This window comes from Aethalodelphis obliquidens, unplaced genomic scaffold (assembly GCF_003676395.1).
Source record: "Aethalodelphis obliquidens isolate GAN/ISIS:26980383/991018 unplaced genomic scaffold, ASM367639v1 scaffold45, whole genome shotgun sequence".
NCBI lineage: Eukaryota > Metazoa > Chordata > Mammalia > Artiodactyla > Delphinidae > Aethalodelphis > Aethalodelphis obliquidens.
The window spans coordinates 15,908,473-15,932,067 of NW_020837989.1; the positions used below are offsets into that span (position 1 = coordinate 15,908,473).

Here is a 23,595-nt window from a genome sequence, read left to right on the forward strand (position 1 = left end):
GGTCTGCTCCTTAGTCTGTCCCACAATTGTTCTTTTTAATCCGGAAAAACAACCTTCAAATGTAACGATGTACACTGAGTCATTCCAAACATAATCTCCTACCCTGTGGTTTTATATAAGGGAAAAAAAGTCTAATTTGAAATTTTAAGAAATCTCATCCTTGGAAAGTAGAAATCCAGACTTCTTTGCTCAGATTTTCTAAATTTATGGGTAAGAAGAAACAAAAAAAGATGTCTGTGCTGAAACATATGGCTATTGGAGCAACTGCTGCCACCTTCATGCGTGTCTGCAGCACTCTTGTGGCTTCTGTGGATAAGAAGTTGCTGTCCTTCTCATCTACTTCTTTCCTAAATTACTTTCTCCCTCAATAGCTATATACTCCCTGCATGTGGACATACATATTTATCATAATATAAACACTGGGCTTTCTCACAGGAATATTTTCTCTCAAAAGAAAAAAAAAAAGTTGATCTCCAGCTTCCAATCTCCCTTTCCTGCTCCTTTTCTGATGTCCTGAACCAGTATGTTTTCTGTTAACGGTGAGGACTTTTTTTTTTTTCTCTGAGTTCCCCCAAAGCCTTTTGTAAGTAGATTGGGAGTTCCCTGGTGGTCCAGTGGTTAGGACTCCATGTTCTCACTGCCGAGGACCCAGGTTCGATCCCTGGTTGGAGAACTAAAATCCCATAAGCTGCACGGAGTGTCCCCCCCAAAACAAGCCTTTTGTAAGTAAATTGAGGTGATGTGTGTTGATTCAATGGCTCCGTGAACTGGGGAATTGAGAAATTGAGTCACTGCTGTGTAAGGTCTCCAGTTGGCGAGCAAACTGTACAGCAAAGGGGCAAACTCTGAATTTCTGACTCACGGATCCGTGCCTGCTACAAGCCAAGCAGACAGAGAAGATAATCCAAGGCTGTAAAAATTGCACTCTTTGGCTTCATCTTGAGATGTTGTCAAGAGAGTTTCCACAGAGAAAGTTATTAATTTCAGACTGCTGTACTTAGAAGCTTATTTCCCCACAGAATAGCAGTAATACTTTCCATGTGCAATTCTTTTTATGTGAATTGCTGGCTCTGAATCATCCATCCTGAGAGAGAAGAGAAAAATTACGGACAAGTAAGAACATAGCTCATGTCTGTTTCCCCACTCCTACCCCAATTTAAACAAAAATCTCCTCCAGGATAGATGTGGTCTTCTTTCACATCACCTGAGGTCTGTCCAAGGCAGTACTGAGCTCAATAAGTAACCAAGAAAGGTTTGTTAAATTTTAAACAAAGTCTCATTGGTCTAATATCTCATTTCAGGCCTTGAATGTCTCCAGCTAATCTTTACAGGGCTCCAGCTGAACCGTGCAGCTCCATTTCTAGTGACTTACTACTTCTTTGAATTCTCACTCCATCACTATGAGTATCATTAAGGGCAAAGGTAATGTCTTGCTATTGCAAATAAAGAAATTATCCACTGATAATTACTACTGTTTGTGGAGCACCTCCTGGGTCTTGGACCCTTTCATAATCATCTCCTTATTCTTCATAACAAAACCCTTCTGCAGATGAAGAGATTCAGGAAATGTACATCACTTTCTCAGCTAGTGAGTGGTGGAACCAAAATGCGAACCTGTCTGACAACAAAACTTGGGCACTGCCCTGTGTATGGAGGGAAATATAGGACACAGAAGAACCTTGGAGTCTTCACAATGAAGTAGAGAAGATAGGAAACACATATTCAAGACATATTTTTAAATATAAAAATTGCAAGTTAACTATATTTGTGTTGGCCTATATTAAGTAACGCCAAGAGGTGGTGAAGAGAATTATGTGACCAGGTGTGATAATCAGGTAAGGACTGAGGAGAAAGGGTTTTGAATGAGAGTAAGGGTTTGTCATGATGGAAAGAGGGAAAGGCATAGCAAGTCATGAATATAGTTGTACAAAAGCTTAGAACAGGAGTCCACAAACTTTTACGTAAAGGGATAGATAGTAAATATTTTGGGCTTTGTGGACCACAAAAGCTTTGTGACAAGCTTTCTGTCACAGCTACTGCACTTTGCCATTGTACCATGAACACAGCCATAGAAAATAGTAGACAGATTGGCGTGGCTGTGTTCCAATAAAGCTTTATTTATGGACACTGAAATTTGAATTTCCTATCATTTTCAGGTCATGAAATATTATTCTTCTTTTGATTTTTTTTAACTATTGAAAAATGTAAAAACTATTCTTAATGCAGGTCATACGAAAACAGGTGGTGGGCTGGATTCGGCCTCCAGGCAGTGGTTTGCCAATACCTAGCTTCACAGCAGAACAAAAAAAGTTCATGTGCTAAGAGCTTGACTACGTAGTTTAAACCACAGATTGATGCAGAAGGCCTAATGCAGAAGAAAGGGAAAGAGTGAAGAGGATGGGAATTTATAAAAACTCTTAAAACATAAATGGCTTGTGCAAAAAAGTAAGAGGAAGAGGGTTAGTCAAGTAGGAATCCAACATGAGACTCCTGATTCCTTAGTTCACTTTCTTGCCACTGGAACGCAACTGATTCATTCATTCAACAAATATTAATTTAGCACCAATATGGGCAAGTACTGAGGCTTTCTGCCTAGAACCTGAAACTATAAAAGAATAGTTTCTCATTTATTCTCTGAAATGAAATTAAGTAATGCTAAGAGTGGTTATTTACTTATTTTAGTTAACAGATAATAAGTTTTGGTATGTTATGGCTTTATTTTCATTCATCTCTAAGGATTTTCTAATTTCCCTTGTGATTTCTTGGACTTGTTGATTATGTAGCAGTGTGTGGTTTACTTTCCTTATATTTGTGCATTTCCCAAATTTCTTTCTATTATCGACTGCTAATTTCATTCCATTGTAGTTGAAGAACATACTTTGCATTATTTCAATCCTTTTAAATTTATTGAGGTTTGCTTTTTGCTATAGCATATGGTCTATCCTGGAGAATGTTCCATGTTTACTTGAAAAGAATATATATTCTGCTGCTGTTGGGTAGAGTGTTCTACAGGTGTCTATTAGGTCTAGCTGGCTTATAGTTAACTCAGATCCTCTATTTTCTTGTTAATCTTCAGCCTAGTTGTTCTAGCTATTATTGAAAGTGGATTGTTTTGTTTTGTTTTGTTTTGCTGTACGAGGGCCTCTCACTGCTGTGGCCTCTCCCATTGCGGAGCACAGGCTCCGGACGCATGGCCCACGGCCCAGCCGCTCCGCAGCATGTGGGATCCTCCCGGACCGGGGCATGAACCCGCGTCCCCTGCATCGGCAGGCGGATTCTCAACCACCACGCCACCAGGGAAGCCCTGAAAGTGGATTGTTGAAGTCTCCAACTATTATTGCTGAATTGTCTATTTCTCTTTTCAGTTGTGTCAGTTTTGCTTCATATATTTTAGTGCTTTACTGTTAGGTACATATATATTTACAGCATTTACTTATTTTTTATACTTTCTTGATCCAAAAAGGATATAAGTGCTTACAGTATAGCAAGAAATCATAGATTAGAGTAGATGAGAAAGAAAAAGCAAAACAAGAGTAGCAACATGAAATAGACTTTGCCTTCTTGTTCACTGTTGTCTCTATGTGAACAGAGCCTGACACATAGTAGGCCCCTGTAGGATTGAAATAACATCAGGAATGAGGTTAACACAAAAATGAAGTAATACCTATTACAGGCACACCATAAATTTGGCATCCAATCATAGTGAAGACTTCATTGGTTATACAATTGATAGAGAACCTGAGCTAAATAAAACGAGAAGGACTTCCCTGGTGGCGCAGTGGTTAAGAATCCACCTGCTAATGCAGGGGACACGAGTGCGAGCCCTGGTCCAGGAAGATCCTACATGCCACGGAGCAACTGAGCCTGCGTGCCACAACTACTAAGCCTGTGCTCTAGAGCCCGGGAGCCACAACTAATGAGCCTGCGTGCCACAACTACTGAAGCCCACAGGCCTAGAGCCCGTGCTCCGCAACAGGAGAAGCCACCGCAATGAGAAGCCTGCGCACCGCAACGAAGAGTAGCCCCGCTCGCCGCAACTAGAGAAAGCCTGTGAGCAGCAACAAAGACCCAACGCAGCCGAAAATAAAAAGATAATTAAATAAATAAATTTACTAAAAAATAATAAAAAATAAATAAATAAATAAAACGAGAAGATACCGAAAACAATGGAGAAATTTCTTCCAAGAGTCTTCACTAACATTTAATTATAAAGATGCTAAACTGACCCCTGTCCTGAACAGAACATATGCTTTAAGTTTTGGGAATCCTCCCTGCCAGGAATGATGCTACAGCTTGTCCACGTACTTACTGCCATATATGATTGTGCACGTTGTGCATTGCCCCACTGCAGGAATGGCCATCCCATTGTAGTCTATGCAAATGACGCCCACCACCCTGAATTTGGGCAATATACAATCTGTGCAACCATAGGAGGTGAACCCACAAAATCTCTGAGTGATCCCTCCCCTGACAAATGGCTCCCAGTTTATTTAGGGGCATTGTGGGTGGCAAAGGAATGAGGAACAGCAAAGGGTCCACAAAGAAATCTAGTGAGTGATCCTCAGCTTTGGACAAAACATACCAACCAATTGTATTAAATAGTTCTTTGAAAAAAAGAACAAGGTGATTAGGGCAATGCTTAAATCTCCAACCCTCAGGCTGACTGGAAGGGTAAGAAAAGGGTTTGTCACATTTCCCAGGCTAGTAGTTTTCTTCCTGTGTTTAGGGAGTATAATAGGTAACACAATTACACAAGGGAAATACTAAAGCTCATCTTTATTCCTGTGGTGTGTCAGGAGAAAAGATGTGCACTAATAATGACACGGAAGAGAAGCGACCCGCAGGGGGCCCCCACTGGAAGAAGCTGAGGTTGGCTTAAACTGAGCAGCAGCTTGTGGGCATGCATGCTGGTTCCTACAGGTCTTCAGGGAGCTCTTCCCAGGTGACTTAGAGCAGGCCTCAGGCAAAGTACAAGAGAAAATCTCGAGTTCTAAATGAGATTACAGACGGACCTGGAAATTACACCTTAGTTTCTAAGCAGTGTTGACATCCCGGCCAAATTATTCAGGAACTCCTCTCTAACATTATTCCTGTGTGGGTCTCGCCATCCTCACCACATCTTCAGTAACTAAAGCCCGTAGATGGAACAAAGAGAAGCCCCCTTGTATGCCAAATTCCTCTCCTTGAGTCAGCAGTGCTCCACTAGGGTAGTGGTACAAGGTGGGATGGCACTCTGGGAACGCAGCCTTTCCAGAATTGATTGCAACAAAACAGGTCACAAAATCTCACATTTCAATTTTAAGTGGTATAATTGGCTACCTCTTGGTGGCGGGGATGGAAGCTGTTAGCTCTTGAAACACCAAACATCCTCTTTCCTTGTCTTTCCTTTACCTGTTAAGCCAGTGTCATTCCAGTAGCAAACATGGTCAGTATACTCATCTGTAGGTCATCCAGAATACCAGCTTAATTCCCACTGATGTTTGTCACGCTTTTTATTGTCCACCGCCCTAACAAAGCTGCCTCTGACGTCACTGGCCACATGAACAGTGCTTTAATAACTCACATGTATTGAGCACTTACTTTACACTGGGGACTGTGCCAAGCAGTTTACATTTATCTTTTTACCACTCATAGTAAATACATGGGGTAGAGTCTGTTTCTATCTCGTTCTATGGATGAGGGAACAAGTTGCATGAAAGTTAATTATCTTGCATGTGTGTGTGTGTGTGTGTGTGTGTGTGTGTATCATCGAAGACTGGGGCTAAAAGGACCTTAGAAATCATTTGATTTGATCCTTCACTTTACAGATGAGGAAAGTGAGCTCAGAGAGGTTAAGTCACGTGCCCATGATCACACAGCCAGGAAATGGGAAATGGCAGAGCTGATCCCCAGCACAAGGTTCCTTCCACCTCGGAACTATACCATCTACCATTTTAGGTTAACACACATCACCCTGGCCTCCTCTCTGTGAGTCTGAGGCCCAATCTTTTATGATTTGAGAATTTGTACCATCCCCAAGTGTGCTGTCATCATGCAACCAAATGTGATTCAAAACAAGGCCGGGGCGGGGTGCGTGGGGGCGTTTTGTGCTCTCTCTGCAACAGATTGATGATGAAGTCAAACTTCATGACTCAGAATACGCAGAAGCTCTCCAGCCCTTAACAACTTTCCCCACAGGAAACCTTGTGCCAGGTGCTTGGTTACCTTTTGAGGTCTTCGTGGGTGGCAGAGAACGCTTCCAAAAATAGATCTGTCCTCAGTGCTGTCAGAAGAGGCTTGCAGCCTAAAAATGTCACTCCCTTCTCCCTTCCAAAACACAGACATCACTGCCCAGGGCGTAGCCCTTCCTTACTAACCCACCAGGTGCCTAAAGATAAGCCTTCCTCCCACCTGGAGTCTAGACTTCTTTTATTGGGGAAGGTAGAAAAGTGTCTCTTGCCAGCAGGAAAAAACCACCTTTCATATGAATTTTGGCAAAAATTGCTCTTCTAAAGCAGATAGATTTCAAGGAAAAAGGTGTGGGTCTCTGACTTAGTCTTTTACCTCCTGAAGATCAACTAAAATGGATAATGTATGTAAAAGTACTTTGTAAACTGCAAATATCAAGAACTATCACGTGTTTCTGCCTGTGGTCCCTGCATCTCCAAAATTGCAGTGAGTGGAAGGGATGACTTCTCTAGCGATACTTCTGGTGACACAGATTTTCCAGCCGCAGAGACCCAGGGAGTTTTCGTGGCCTGGGCTTTCTGTGGGTAACTCCTTACTTGCTGAGATGAGATTAGGACCACTGCAAAAAGCAGTCCTGAGGCTGGACTGATGCTGGCTAAAGCGGGGTGCAGGGCGCTAGAATGAGCAGAAATGAATTCAACCAGACAGCAGAATTGAGGAGACTGGGAGAGAGCATTGTTCAGCCATGGGCGGACCTTCCATTTGAGTCTCTTCTGCTGTGTTAACCTGGAGTTGGTCTTAATACAGAGACCTGTTTGCTAGCTTCTTGCCAGGGGCATGCGATGCTTGAGCTCCGTGGAACACCTTGTCATGTCAGAGCTGTTTTCAGTTCTTTTATTTTATTCATGTATTCATTCATTCATTAAATAGATTGTTAATTCTTACTCCATGGGCAGCTTTCTCTGTTTCAACAAACCCTTCCATTTTCTGCCCACATACAAAGCCCACATGCAGTGAGTATAGTTTGAAGGTAAACAGGTTTTGTTTGAATAAAAAAGTAAAGATGTGCCTTCTTCTAGTGCACCCAGCCCCTGCCACCCTCCTGCCTCCACACCATAAACTAGAGGTCACTCTGGGGATATTTTCTGGGTGTGGGAACCATTCGGCTCCTGGAAAGCACTAGTTTCAGAATGCCAGGTACTCTTTTCAGAGTATTTTTTATAGCATTATTACAGTATTTATTGGGCACTCTTGTACATAGCTCCACGAGAGATTCTGAGAGAATATAAAAAGCAATAACAACAGTAGCAACACAAAGATATATCATTAAGAATAAGAAGTGTAAGATGTGGTCCCTGGGCTTTAGGTACTTAGAATGGGATGCCCAAAGGCAGAGGAAACGCATGTGACTCATGCCACCTATCCCAGGCCCCAGATAGATACCAATAATTGATCACAACACTCCCACCGAGGTCAGTGCAGCTCAGACTCCTTCTCAACACAGTGCTCTGAATCACCACTGCCAGTTGTCTGGAGCTGGCAGGTAAAATACAATCCATCCACCTCCTCTTTCCATCCCTATATTTTTGACCAAGTTCAACAGAAGTTCAGGAAAGGAAGAAATGATCATATGTGCTACAGTGGCTGGGAAAGATGCCACAGGGGAGAGCAATTTTAGCTCTACCCTGAAGGACCGATCAAATTTGAGTAGAGTGAGTAACTAGAAAAGAGGAGAGAGGAAGGCTATTTGCGGTACTGAAGTTTCTTGCATTTTTTTAAAAAGGTAGTCAAATCTATGTCTCCTTTTTTTTTTAACTTCTTGCTTTAATTTAGGAAGATCTTTCTCATCCCCAAGATCATGAAAACATTCACCTATATTTTCTTCCAATACTTTTACGGTTTTCTTTTTTATGTGGACATATTTGATCCAGTTCAATTTATTTGGGGACAAGGAATATGATAGGAATCCATTTTTTTTAATGGCTAGCTAGCTCTCCTACCATTTGTTGAACAATCATTTAAAAAGTCTCCTTTATCATATACAAAATATCCTTATATACATGTGCTTATTTCTGAACCCTGGATTCTTTTTTCAGTCATCTGTTCATAAGTTTATTGTGAGTCCTGAATTTTAGAAAACTCAATTCACAAACTCAACATACAAATTAGATAAACTAAGGAGATAGGATTCTTCAGGCTGCAGGTCGTAAGCTACCCTAACCACCCCTGAAATGATTCAATTTTTCAAAAGCTTAAATGTATACATCTCTTTTATTATGTAACAGCTTTATTGACATACAACTCTTATACCATACACCTCTTCCATTTAATATGTACAATTCAATGGTTTTAAGGGTATTTGCAGTGTGGAACAATTTTAGAACATTCCCATTCCCCCCAGATCTCCAGTCCTGTGCAACCATTATATATTTTCTGTCTCTATGGGTTTGCCTGTTCTGGGTATTTCATTACCAATGGAATCATATAATATGTGGCCTTTTGTGTCTGGCATCTTTCACTTAGCATGATGTTTTCAAAGTTCATATTTTAGCATGTATCTGTACTTAATTTCTATTTTTTAAATTGAGATACGATTTATATAACATGAAATTAACTCTTTTAAAATGTACATCTAGTACCCTCATTATGTTGTGCAACCATCACCTCTATCTAGTTCCAAAACATTTTCATGACCCCAAAAGGAAACCCTGCGCTCATTAAGCAGCCACTCCTCACTGGTCCCCCTCCCCCAACAGCCTCTGGCAACCACTGATCAACTTTCTGTCTCTATGGATTTGCCTAGTCTGGACATTTCATATAAATAGAATCATACAACACGTGACATTTTGTGACTGGCTTCTTTCACTTAGCATAATGTTTTGAAAGTTCATCCATATTATAGCATGTGTATCCATACTTCTTTTATTGTTATTGTTGAATATACCACACTTGGTTTATCCATTCATCAGTTGATGGGCATTTTTGTCATCTCCACTTTTGGGCTATTATGCATAATGTTGCTATGAACATTCGTGTACGTGTTTTTGGGTGAACTCTGCACTTCCTTTAAAAGGGGCGTTATCTTTTGCATAAAGTCATATAATTCTTTGTAATACCAATCCTGTGAGTCATCTTTTCAGGATATCAAAAAGTTTATTTCAGGACTTCCCTGGTGGTCCAGTGGGTAAGACTCCGTGCTCCCACTGCAGGGGGCCCAGGTTCTATCCCTGGTCGGGGAACTAGATCCCACATGCATGCCACAACTAAGAGTCCGCATGCTGCAAGCAACGAAGATCCCGCATGCCACAACTAAGATCCGGCACAACCTAAATAAATATTTTTTAAAGTTTATTTGCTCCTAGCTTTGTTTCTTTTCTTTTTCTTTCTTTCTTTTTTTTTTTTTGGCTGCGTGGCTTACGGGATCTTAGTTCCCTGACCAGGGACTGAACACGGCCCCCCTGCAGTGGTAGCGCAGAGTCCTAACCACTAGACCGCCAGGGAATTCCCTAGCCTTATTTCTTTAAAGCCAAATGTAATTTCATTTGTGGAAGCCTTGATCCTGTCACTCTATGCTGATTTGAACCACCACTAAGTAAAGTAAATTAAGAAATTAATTAAGAAAACTGCAGTCTGGTGAAGGACACGGCTAGGTGGGTGCACAAAAAGATCTGGTGATAAAGATGAGGTGACACTGAAGTATAGTGTCCAGACTCACTAACGCTACCCCTTTTAAGTCCTTTCCTTTGCGGGAACAGGATCCAGGTAACTTCATTCATTTATTTATGTACCAGAGGTTCAAATTTTAAACTAGCTTAAACATTTAATAGGTTTTGCCCGTTAATCATGCCGTGAACAGGACTGCCGCAGAAAGGTTCAGTGAAATAAATTAAAGAAGCAAAACAAAGTCAGACTCGGCTTTTTTACAGACCCAACTCCCCCACCAGACTCTAAGTTCTTGAAAACAAGGCCTGCATCTTTGTGGTGGGAGCACCATAAAAGTACTCTATTTGTTAAATGAGAGAATGAGGGAAGGCGTGTCTAGAATCAGATTTCTAGCTTTTGCCCCACTCACCTACTCCCACCCTGTTGTTTATGCTCCTCTGGAGGCCCCGGTTTCACCCAGTTCTAAGGGACAAGTCATGGTCTATCTGAGGCAGGGGAGCTGGAAGACTGTCTTTAGCATTTTGGGGAAGGGAGGGGGCACCCACAGTAGAAAACCAAACAAACCTGTTCGGTCATAATCCTTCATCTGCCAATTTTGAGAGGAGAGTGATTTTTTTTTTTTTATCCTTTGCAGTTTATACTGAGAAACAAAAATGAAAACAAAAGCAAACAAAAAAGTCTTTAAATACTAAATCAAAGCGACTTGACCAAACCCCAAGGGTGCCTGTGGAGGTGAACAGACCTAGCACTGTAAGCCCCCAATCCTCCTCCCAAGGGCTCCCTGACCCCTCAGTGCTGGCTAATTGCAGCTCTGGGAGAAACAGAATAAACAGATGGTTCAATGCCGCTATTTTAAGCAGCACCAAGTCCAGTTAGTCAATGCTGGCAACAGACAGTGCAAGAAGCACCTTCATGGCCCGGACGGCCATGTACTCTGCAATACATACTGAAGACAAGTTGCAGGGAAGCCCGAAAAGTCCCTTTCAGGAAAACACCTCTTTGCCCTTTGTTAGGGAAACCTGGGCAGACATGCCAGGCCAGAGGTGACATATCTATCTGGAAGCGCCTAAATAGTCCCACAGTGCCTTGGCTTGAAGCAGCCGTCTCGATGTGCCAGTGGCTGGCTCCTTTGTATTACCTGGCAATCAGTTCAGATGTCACCTCCTTGGTGTGTGTGTGGGGGGGCTACCCTGGTGCCTCACACAGCCCTTGGGACTGTAGAGATGAAATCGCTCGTCTCAGCCCGCACAGTGCCCTAGTTCTGTCTCCTTGGCCACAGGAGCTCACTAACGGTGAGGGATGGCGGGGCCACCATCTGAAAGGGGGGTGGCGGCCCTTTTGATTAGTTGGTACTCAGTTTTTCTCTGGTTTTAGCTTCTATTCAGATGAAATAATGGTGATCCCCCCCCCCGCCCCGCCCCACCATCCCAGAACAAACAGAGCTATGACTTAACGCTTGTTTCCCAGTGTTCACTGCTAATTTCCTGCACCATCAGGTTTCCTGTTCTCTCGCATTTCCATTAAACCTAGACTCCCCCACCCCGGGATGTTGGCACATTGTGGGGAGCACATTGTGATGGCCTGGCTTGCTGGGAGTTGGGAAGAGGCTGGAAATAACTTGAGGAGAACTTGTCCCTCGGCGACACCCACCCATGGGAAACTTGTTCTTCTGACTCTCACCCTCAACCCCCAAGGGCAGCCACAGCTCACCAATCACAGCCAAGCCTGGAAACAGCCTCTGGGTTCTTCCGCACAGCACTCCAGGCAGCCACCACCACTGAACTTAACTGGCAGTATTTGGCTTCATTTATTACAATAATTGGAAAAGAAAAAATAAATCTGTCCCCCAAACTGGATTCAGTTACACTGTTGCTCAGATCGTGTTTTCTTGCACTGTTTCATGAATTTTCCCATCACCAAAGTCCGTAAGGTGAGAGGGCTCCTTGTTTTTTTAAGGAGGAAGGAAAATTTCTCTGAAAACTTCTTTTAAAAATAAGTTTGAATATTTTTTAAGCATGGAGAAGTACAGAGGAGAAAACATTTAATGGTCCCTGTTCTCACTGCCCAGATCACTCCTGTTGATATGAGATAATTATTATAATGTTAGAATAGTAATACATGTATAAGTTTTGAAATTTTAAGCATTAAAGTATAAAATAATATAAAAGTATGAAAATATAAAATAAAGTATAGAATAACAAGTGATAACTTCTGTTCCTGTCCTTCTTATGATAACAACTATTATTTATTAATAATTTTTTATGAGTCCTTCCAGAAAAAGTATATGTATATATATACACATTTTTAAAAAGATTTACCAAAATCAGGAGAGAGATAATGCTCTACATTATGTTCTGTACCTTGTTCTTTTTTTCCTTCTTATTAAATAATACATCTTGGCATTCTTTCCTGATTCACCTCATTCATTCTATCAGCATATGGTTTTCCAACATATGGATGTGTCATAATTTAATCAGTACCCTATTAATGGCAAAACATCTTTTAAAGACTTCATTGGGCCCCTTGGCAGTTGATACACTATTCATCAAAAGAGAGGAGGGACCCCTATTTCATTCATTTACTCAAACTCCTATAGCTCCAAAGATGATTCAGCTTGGTCCAGAACATCTGGCAAATACGACTACAAAGCAAAGCATCAGCGGAACTGGGGTGCAGGAGTTGTATGAAAAAAGCTGTTTGTAATGCACCAGAGTGAAGATCACTTGCAAAGATCATAAGCAGTAAACGTCGACAGTCCTAGAAGACTCAGTCACGTGATGGGGTCAGGTGGTATTGCTCTGGGTGACATCAATGCAGCGTTGCTTCACACAGACTTCGGATTAACAGTGTCTCAGAAGCCTTCTGGCACTGAAAATGCTTTATTTTATTCATAATGGGTTATTTACTACAGCTGCTGAGTCCACTGAGCCAGCCGTGCTTTCCTATCACCAAGGTGCCTTGAGATCGATTGATCGATCAATCGATCGAACTGTTTATCTATCTATCTATCTTTTTTTTTTTTTTTTTTTTTTTCTGCGGTACGCGGGCCCCTCACTGCTGCGGCCTCTCCCGTTGTGGAGCACAGGCTCCGGACGCGCAGGCTCAGCGCCACGGCTCACGGGCCCAACTGCTCCGCGGCATGTGGTATCCTCCCGGACCGGGGCACGAACCCGCGTCCCCCGCATCGGCAGGCGGACTCCCAAGCACTGCGCCACCAGGGAAGCCCTATCTTTATTTTTTTTAATTCTCCAGGGAAGAGACCTTTGCTTTGTAATTCTAATTCTGCCAAGGATTTGGGGTGATCGGTTCAGGTAAAATTGAAACTAGCCTCACTTTACCACTTGTTAACAGTGTGCCCTGGGGCACGTCACCTAACCATCCTAAGACTATAAAATGGAGATGATAATACCTACCCCACAGGGTTGTTGGGATGATCAGCTGGGACAATTTATGTCTATAGGAAAACACATCGTGTATTTAAACACATATCTAATATGTGAATCTGCAAAGAGAGATGTCTAGGAAGATGTTTACCAAAATGCTAACCTTGGTTTTCTCTGGGGGTGGGATTTCTTAAGATATTTTTCCTTCATTTTTTTCCATACTGCTTGGGCTTCTTTGTTTTGGGGATTTAAGTTTTGGGTTTTTTTTGTGTGTGGGGGGTTTTTTTTTACAACGATTAGGAATGATATTTATAAAAACCATAAAGCCATTTTCAAAATGAGATAATGCATTTAAAAATCACAATTTAACTATATTTAAGTCTAAGAAAGGCCAATTTTTAAGAAATTAGGGTTTGGAATCAGACAGTCCTGGGTTTAAATCTCAGTTCTATCTCTTTTTTCCCCTCTCAATCTTTTTAGATGCTACGTCTTAAGCAAAACACTTCACCACTTATAGCCTTGATTTCTCCATCTGTAAAATAAAATGCTTTTCCCCTTATCCAATCACCCAAAATCCTACATAACCTTCAGACCACTTGGTGTTTCCAGTTACCTTGAACACACAGAACACCTAGAATACTTGTGACTTTGTAGTGGGTCCTGGATACAATAATAGAACCCAGTCATGCCAACACTGCTAATTTCCTACACAATATCTACTTCCTTTTCTCTCTACTAACAGAACCTGGATTTTATGCAGGGCAGCAATGTGCCCAATTAAAAATGCTTACCTCCCAGACTTCCTTGCTGTTAGGGGTAGCCATGTGACCCAGTTTGACCAATGAGATATAAGCAGTACTCATATGTTTCTTATATATCACAAGGAGCTTACAAGAAAATTGGCGTATACCTGCTCAAAAGGGAGATACTCATCTGATATATATACTCTGCCCTTAAGTCTTCCCCCTGTTCCCACCTGAAGCAGGAAAATGACATTTAGAGGAGCAGTAGCCATCTTTGCAACTATAGGAGCCCCACACTAAGAATGACAGAGCAGGAAAGCAGAAAAAACCAGGTCCTTGATGAATTCATGAAAATGCTGTCCAAATCCTGGACGACATACTCTAGATTTCATGTTGCATAAGGAAAACAAACATTTAGTGGGTTAAGCCACTGCTGGCAGGATTCAGTTACATGCAACCAAATGTAGTTCCAAGCGAATACACTACATTACAGGGTTTCTATGAGGAGTCAAATAAGATAATGTTTGTCAAGTACTTAGCCCAGTGCCTGAAACATGGGCATAACTTAATAAATATTTGTTGATGAGTTCCAATCTTGTCCTAGTAAGAGGAAATTAGGAATTGGAAATCTTTTACAGAACATGATTTCCTAATAGAAAGTTAGGAACTTTATTTGTTCATTTGTAAAGTTCTTAGAATGATGCCTGGCACACAAGAAGCACTTTATAAATATCCGATAAATAAATACAATCCTAACAAATGCTTATTAAATGCCTACAATGTGCCAGGCACTGTTCTAGATGCTTGCAAATACAGAAATGAAGAAGACAGTGTTCTGGCTCTTGTTGTACCTTCGTTTTAGAAGGGGCAGCAGTAGAGGAACAGTAAGCAAATAAACAAATAAACGAGAAACTGTCATGAAAATAAAAGGATGGTGTGATAGAGATACGAGATCTCCTCGGGTCGGGTGCACAGGGAAGGCCTCTTGCAGGTGGTGACCTTGAAAGTAAAACCTGATCTGTAAGAAGGAGCCAACTCTGTAAAGATCTGGGGAAAAAACATTGTAGGCAGAGAAAGGCTTGTCAAAAGCCGTAATGTAGCTCTGAGTCTGGAGTTACAAAGGAAGAGTCTTCCTGTAATCACCCAAGGTTTGCATTTGCAACCACAGAGAGGAATGCAAATGCCGGGCAAATCCACATTTTATGCAGTCTGAAACTTACAACTTGGGGGGCCCCTCTTTAAGAAAAAGAATACAAAAGTACGGATACAAAATAGGGCTTTGGAAGGGGCCTTTGCAAGTGAGTGGCTCTAAAGCTTAAGCTTTCCTGAGCTTCATGGAAAATCTATTTCTGTTTAGACCTGACGTGATAAAGAAAAGTAAAGAAAAGATTTTTGTACCAATGTTTTCTTAGGTCAGTCTCCCGAGGCAATAGAAATAAAAGCAAATATAAACAAATGGGACTTAAACAAACTTACAAGCTTTTGCACAGCAAAGGAAACCATAAACAAAATGAAAAGACAACCTACGGGCTGGGAGAAAATATTTGCAAATTGTGTGACCGACAAGGGCTTAATTTCCAAAATATACAAATAGCTCAGACAACTCAATAACAAAAAAACAAACAACCCAATTGAAAAATGGGCAGAAGATCTAAATAAACAGACATTTCTCCAAAGAAGACATACAGATGGCCAACAGGCACATGAAAAGAGGCTCATGATCGCTAATTATTAGAGAAATGCAAATCAAAACTACAATGAGGTACCACCTCACACCCGTCAGAATGGCCATCATTAAAAAGTCTACAAAGGGAATTCCCTGGCAGTCCAGTGGTTAGGACTCGGCGCTTCCACTGCCATGGCCAGGGTTTGATCCCTAGTTGGGGAACTAAGATCCTGTAAGCAGCACAGTGCAGCCAAAAAAAGAAGAAGAAAAAGCCTACAAATAATAAATGCTGGAGAGGGTGTGGAGAAAAGGAAACCCTCCTACACTGTTGGTGTGAATGTAAGTTGGTGCAGCCACTATGGAAAGCAGTATGGAGGTTCCTCAGAAAACTAAAAATAGAGTTGCCAGATGATCCAGCAATCCCACTCCTGGGCAAATACCCAGAAAAAACTCTAATTAGAAAAGATATTCATAGCAGCACTATTCACAATAGCCAAGACATGGAAACAACCTAAATGTCTATCAACAGATGAACAGATAAAGAAGATGTGGCACATATATACAATGGAATATTACTCAGCCATAAAAAAGAATGAAATAATGCCCTTTGCAGCAACATGGATGGAGCTAGAGATTATCATACTAAGTGAAGTAAGTCAGACAGAGAAAGACAAATACCATATGATATCACTTATATGTGGAATCTAAAATATGACACAAATGAACTTATCTATGAAGCAGAGATGGACTCACACAGAGAACAGACCTGTGGTTGCCAAGGAAGGGGGTGGGGAGGGATGGAGTTGGAGGTTGGTATTAGCAGATACAAACTATTGTATATAGAATGGAGAGACAAGAAGGTCCTACTGTATAGCACAGGCAACTATATTCACTATCCTGCAATAAACCATAATGGAGAAGAATATGAAAGAAAAGAATGTGTCTGTATGTATAACTGGATCACTCTGCTGCAGAGCAACAACGTGGTAAATCAACTATACTTCAATAAAAAATAATAAAATTAGGGCTTCCCTAGTGGCGCAGTGGTTGAGAATCTGCCTGCTAATGCAGGGGACATGGGTTTGAGCCCTGGTCTGGGAGGACCCCACGTGCCGCGGAGCGGCTGGGCCCGTGAGCCACAACTGCTGAGCCTGCGCGTCTGGAGCCTGTGCTCCGCAACAAGAGAGGCCGCGATAGTGAGAGGCCCGCGCACCGGTGATGAAGAATGGCCCCCTCTTGCCACAACTAGAGAAAGCCCTCGCACAGAAACGAAGACCCAACACAGCCAAAAATAAGTAAATAAACAAATGTGGGGTTTAAAAAAAAAAACAAAACAAAACCACTTCTCTAATAAAAAAAAAATGACATCATGTGATTAAAAAAATAATAAAATTAAATTAAATTTTAAGAAAAAGTAGATTTGAAGTACAACTTATTCAGACTCTTTTGGTACTCAGAAACGCACTGAGTTTGATGGAGTGAAAAAAGTTGACATCTATGATAAGGATCCAGGATGACAGGACCCAAGAATGAGCATCTAGCTGGGCCAAATTTGTACTGCAGCCGGAGACTCAAACACCAGCAGGACTCCTCGTGCTGCATCCACCTCCCTAACCTATACCTGTGCTTCATTCCTATCTTCCTCTTGCACGATCAGCTCCATCTGCTTTTCTGACCCATGGGACAGAAAACCACGACCACTCATGTTACATGGTACAGCTCCAACCACTAGCTCCAACCACTACACTCCTGGCACATCCCAATTCAGATCAGCCACATTTCAAGTGCTCAATAGCCACACCTGGCTGATGGCTACCAAAGTGGACACACAGGTCTAGATTTCTTGGCTGAGATCTGGTGGATGCTGCTACTTCTGTCCATCACAGCAGGCCCAGGGCTGTAGTGATCAAGCTCAACCTACTCTTGCCTTCTGCGGATGTCATGATTGCGTGTCTGCTCTTGGGCTCGGATAAATGTGCAGGATTAATCATCACGGGCTTTCAGAGTACACACAGCACAAGCACATTTGCTGCTAAATTGCAATGACAGAGTTCTTTCTTTGCTGGACTCAGAGTTAATGTCTTTGCACTTCCTTTATTCCAGAAATGAAATTAAAGCCACTCAAACACACACACATAAGAGGCCCCCAGCAACCTGCAGCTCCATCAGCAAATTGTTCAGCCTTGGTAGGAAGGTCATTAGACTGGTTTTAGATAGAGCCCATAAAGCATCGGGAAAACAGATAAATTTCAAAATACTGGTTGCTCAGCTGTACTTCAGCTCAGCCTCCCAAAGGTAATAAACGCATCTCTCCAAAGTGTGTCTGCTTTCTCTTCAATTTGCTACATCCAGATACTATAAGGTATACTCCTTTTTCATTACATACATATTTGCCCCAAGTTTTAGCCAACACATACGTATATAGGTCAGATCTGCTCCATGTCACTTTGGCAGGTTGGTTTCTCTTCTGTCTATAGATTTTTCAGGTGCATTTTGTTGAAAAGACCAGATGCAACTGATTTAGAAGTCTTATTTCTCCGTCTGGAAGCAATTTCTAACAGTGGCCTAATAATTTGATAGCTACTATACATCGAGCACTTATTATACACCAGGCAACATGCTAAGTGCTTACAGACACGATGTCATTTAATTTTTGCAACGTCACCATACGTACGTACTATTGTTAACACACCCCCACTTCACAGAGGAGGAAAGTGAGGTTTGCGAAAGGTTAAGCACCTTGTCCGAAGTCATCCGCCTACAAAGCAACAAAGCCAAGATTTGAACCCCAGTTGCCTGACTCCAAAGCTTTAGCTGTTGATGTCTGCACAGCAATTCGGCATGATTTTTGAAACAGAAAGCCATCAAGTCTCGCTTTCAAGGGGCCAGCGCTTTCACCAAAATGCATCTTTGAGGCAGGGTGTCTGAGAAGAGAGGACTCCAGTCGGAATGACGTTACCAACTGGCAGGGCTGGAAGGTAGCAAAATGAAGCTCCTCGTCCGTGGGAAAAATAAAGACAGATGTGCAAATGCCTGGGGAGAGGTCAGTTGACCAATCCTGGCAAAGAAGGGCCGTACCCCAGTCCTCCACTGTTGTAAACCAGCTCTAACCTTCCTCTGTGTGGCCTAGAGCAAAGCCACCTGGCTCCCAGAGCTGTAAAGATGATGGCTCTGCCAGGCTTCCCTGAGGGCCGATTTGGATTAACTAGTTAATGGTTATACACTAGTTTGAATAGGCGAAGGGCCCAATAAAATCTCTACTCAGGTCTTTTTAGCACAGTACTGAGCCCCTGTTGATGACAGATACTAAAGGACGATTAATGTCTCTTTAGTTTTATGGCTTGAATTGAACCATTTGGCAGTACTAGGCCAGACAAGCAAAAAACAGCATGCCGATGTTAATTAGCTAACTCGACTCTAAGCGACAGCACCAGTAATGTTCTCAGAACCTGAATTTAATGTTGGTAACGTCAGGTGGAGGGCAGGCATTGGAGCAACATTTGTCAAAAGACTGAATGCACAGATTTGAGGCTCACTCAGGCACCTACTATGTGCCGGACAGTGGATCACAAATACCGGGCTCTAAAAGGCCACCTATGTGACGTCAAGATTTTGCCCGGCGATTGGGAATGTTACTACATCGGTCTGAATGTGGATTTCTCCATCAGTAAGTGCACAACTGGCACTCAAGCAAACCAGCAAACTATTGAACCATCTTGCCTGATAGCAAACTATCAAACGATTTCTCGGAGCAAAGAGAAATTGAAAATCCAACAGTAGCTCTCTTGGAAGGCTGACCCTAGAAGATGGAAATCTTCATTTGCCAAACACAGGGTAAATAACAGGATTTTCAGGAGCAATTTTGATAACAAATATAAATTGAAAAATATACAGAATATTTTCATCCTTTAAAGGTCCACATCTACTCAGATTTCCACATGGCAAGAGTAAGTAAATTCCCACTTAGAGGTAGAAGTCACATGTCAGTCACATAACACCTCTCCCGCCCACAACTCTTTTTTTTTAAGTGAAAGCAAGTTTATTTAGAGAGAGACACATTCCATAGGCAGAGGCAGTCTGTCTCAGAAGATGGGAGCAGCCCCCCAACTCCTAACTGTTTGAAAAAATGTGAAATGTGCCAGTTTCCATACAAATGACCAGGCAATTGTCCAGCTGGTCTCAAAAGTGGCTAGATCCTGTTAATCATTTAACACCTTACCTAATGTAAGATAAACACAAGAGAAGTCATTGCCAGGCTACAGTATTTTCTGGAACCATTATTTATGTATTCATTCGTTCATTCCTTTATTCATTCAACTAAAATAAATTGAGGGCCTACTATATGCCAGGTGCTGTTCTAGACATCAGTGAAGCATGAACAAAACAAAGATCACCTGTCTTCCTGGAATTTACATTTTTGCGACCACTTTCAATTCACCAGCAGAGCCCAAGGACCCTTCAGCTTGTAGTTTAACAAAACGAAATAGCCTTTTGGGCTAGTATTCAGATTTTCTTACGTTGATTCGTTCTTTCAGCAAATATTTACTGAGTAACTACTGGGCTACTCTGGAACAATACAAACATGTATGAAGATGGAGCTCACTGTCTAGAGGGAAACATAAAGCATTTACAGAAAAAACCAATACAACAAGGAATTAAATGCCATGAACCAAGCAGACAGAATGCTGTGGAATAGTCAGAGAAGAAAATTCAGCTTCATGGAGGAGAAACTAGGTGGCATTTGAATTAGGATTTAAAGGATGAGTATGGGGACTTCCCTGGTGGTCCAGTGGCTAAGACTCCTTGCTCCCAATGCAGTGGGCTCGGGTTCAATCCCTGGTCAGGGAACTAGATCCCACATGTTGCAACTAAGACTTTGCATGCCGCAGCTAAAAATTCTGCATGCCGCAACGAAGTTCCCACGTGCCGCAAATGAGACCCAGTGCAGCCAAATAAATAAATAAATATTACACACACACAAAAAAGGATGGGTATGATTTGCCTATGTAAAACGAAAGGAGGGTGGGACATACTAGGATGAAGGGCAGTCTGTAACTGACCAAAAATAACTGATCTTGTTTTCTAATATACATGTTGGTAAAACAAGGTCTGAATGCTGCTATAGACTGAATGTTCGTGTCCCTCCCAAATTCATGTTGAAGCTCTAATCCCCAGTGGGATAGTATTTGGAGGTGGGAACTTTGGAAAGTAATTAGGTCATGTGGGTGGAGCCCTCATGATGGGATTAGTGCCCCTAGAAGAAGAATCATGAGACAGAGATCATTCTCTGCCATATTAGAATATAGCAAGAAGGTGTCATCTGTAAACCAAGACGAGAGCCCTCACCAGAACCAAACCATTCTGGCACCCTGGTCTCAGACTTGTAGCCTCCAGAACTGTGAGACATCTTTGTTGTTTAAGCCACCCAGCCTATGGTCTCTTGGTCAGTTTGGCTAAGCAGCTATATAGCAGCCCAAAGTATCTAAGACAAAAGCAAAGGTTTCAAAGAAGTTTTAAACTTCTTTATCCAAATGAAGTTTTAGAGCAGCTGTTGTCCTCAGTTCAACTGAACGCTCAAGGTCTACCTACAATGAAGTCACAAGAGTGGAAAATTGATTTCATCTCATATGCCCACAGTGGAACTGGCTGCTAGAAGAGTTATGTTACAAATAATTCTGAGGCTTTATTAAGGTTCAGCAGGAAAGGGCCTGTGATTGATTAGTGATGCCTGCCACAGGCACAGGATTCAGATATGGTAGTTGATTCATTTGCCGTCCCTGGGTTCAGGTCACATACCTGAATTACCCAGTGAGGAAAGCTCTGTAATAGAGGTTTTGAAACTGTTTTAGCAGCACAACCTTTTGTGCAGATGAAATCTTACTCAACATTCCAATTTTTTTTTTTTTTGCAGTACGCGGGTCTCTCACTGCTGTGGCCTCTCCTGTTGCAGAGCACAGGCTCCAGACGCGCAGGCTCAGCAGCCATGGCTCACGGGCCCAGCCGCTCCGCGGCACGAACCCGTATCCCCTGCATCGGCAGGCGGACTCTCAACCACTGCGCCACCAGGGAAGCCCTCGACATTCCAATATTTTTTTTTTTTTTTAACATTCCAATATTTTAAAGAATGGGGCTACCCTCCTCGAAACAGGGAAGGGAGAGGTCTAGAGCCCCACCCACTCACCCTCCTCAGCCATCAGAGGGGCACCTGGAACACAACCTGAACCATCACCACTTTATGAGACTGTGGCTTTCTGTGTCACAAGAACAGCATTTAGTAATTTGTTCATATTAAATTCCACAAGAGGGATGATAATCACCATTTTACAGATGCAGAAACTGAGGTTCAAAGAGGTTAAGTGCTAAGCCCCAGCCTCCTCCCTCTTACTCAGGCTGGGGTCTCACATGTCTCTAGTTCTGCAGCTTCATCAGAGCTTGTCTTCCAGAGAAGAGAGCTGAGTTGAATAGAAATAAATGCAAGGAAAAGGGGGGTGCTCCTGCCCCTCTGTGTGAAATTCTGTCTCCCTCTGCCTTTGCCTGCATAGCACTTCCACAAGCCCCTTTGTCAGTGACACATTAGAGGTCTGCAATCCTGAGCCACTCAGGGCTCCAGCAGGACTGAAGTTTCCCCCTCACCTCATGAGCTGAGGCAACCTGAGCATGCCCTTCCTCCTCTCTTCTCGGCTGTTCCTAAGGAGAGCCTGTCATCTCTGCTTGGACTGGAGCGTGGGGTGGAGCTGCAAAGGGGGGCACAGGGTGGTCACGGTGAGTCCCCACATAAGGCGTTTACAAATGACAAAGCACGTTTGTTATCTCACCATGCTCACCCCGCTCATCATCACCACCATCCCTTCCAGCCTGGACCACAGCAGCAGCCTCCCATCCCACCTCTTCTCCCCTCACCCACTCTGGTCTCACCGCAACCCCTTCCATTTCCTGCACTGCAGGCAAAGATTTTTTAATAATGCAAATCTGATTGGGTCACTCCTTTGCTCAAAACCCTTTAACAGCTTCCCATTGTCCTCAGTACCCTGTGGGAAGAGCACTTGCTTGTGAGAGTGTGTGTGCACGTGTGTGTGTGTGCGTGTACGCACGTACACTCTTGCAAGGGAGGGTGGTTTATGATACTGGGACATTTGATACACAGCAGGGTGTGTGTACTTATTCATGTACATTTACGTAGGTCCTGCCTCAGTCCACAGAGGTACTGGAGTGGCTGCGTATACAATATGCTTCCCGGGCAGGCAACAACAGGAAGCATTTCCAGCTATGTTTTGGAAACTTCATTCATGTGGTATAAACCAACTGCAGTGTAAAATAATAATAAACGAGTGTTTTATTATTCTAAAAACTCCGACAGGAAACTAAGAAACAACATAGCTGCGGAGGTGCTCTATCTGGATCAACAAAAGGGCATTCTGAGGTGCACTAGGAGAAACTGAGTCATTACCTAAGACAGTCGGTGCCAGCCCTCCTCTGCATGACACTCAGGGACACTTGTTTATTTTTAGAAATTTTCCTCATTTTTAATTACACAGGAATTACACTGTTGGGGAGGGGGAAATTCCTCTTCTACTCCTCTTGATTTCTTGTGGCTGGACTAATAATAAAATTGACACAAGACAGGAGAAAAAGAAACAAATTTCAATTCATGCACATGGAGGTCCCATAGAAATGGGACCTAAGAAGTGGTCAAAGCAGGCACCTTTAACCTTTTTAGACAAGAAGCAATAAATTTGTGAGGAATTGACTGGATAAAGAAACATAGGTTTGGGGTGATGGATTAGTGAAGACGCTAAACAGAGTTTGGGCTTGGGACAGTACATTAAAGAAGGAACAAGGTTTGTTTATATAGACTTCTTGGCCTGACTTCCTATCTTTGGTGATAAGGGCATCCTTCTACCTCCAGATGCAGGGAGTGCATCTGTCACGTGAGAGATTGATTTCCTGCTTTCAGGGAGACAGAGAGTCAGGG

General features: G+C 42.4%; 1 long non-coding RNA gene across 1 annotated transcript in view; it reads right to left on the bottom strand.

The window, feature by feature from the left end:
• Positions 1-352: 352 nt before the first annotated feature.
• Positions 353-23,595, bottom strand: part of LOC113606915 (uncharacterized) — an 82,317-nt gene continuing 59,074 nt past the window's right edge. The window contains exon 4 of the long non-coding RNA XR_003427765.1: positions 353-1,084. This is a non-coding gene — a long non-coding RNA (uncharacterized LOC113606915). The remainder of the gene's footprint in view (positions 1,085-23,595) is intronic.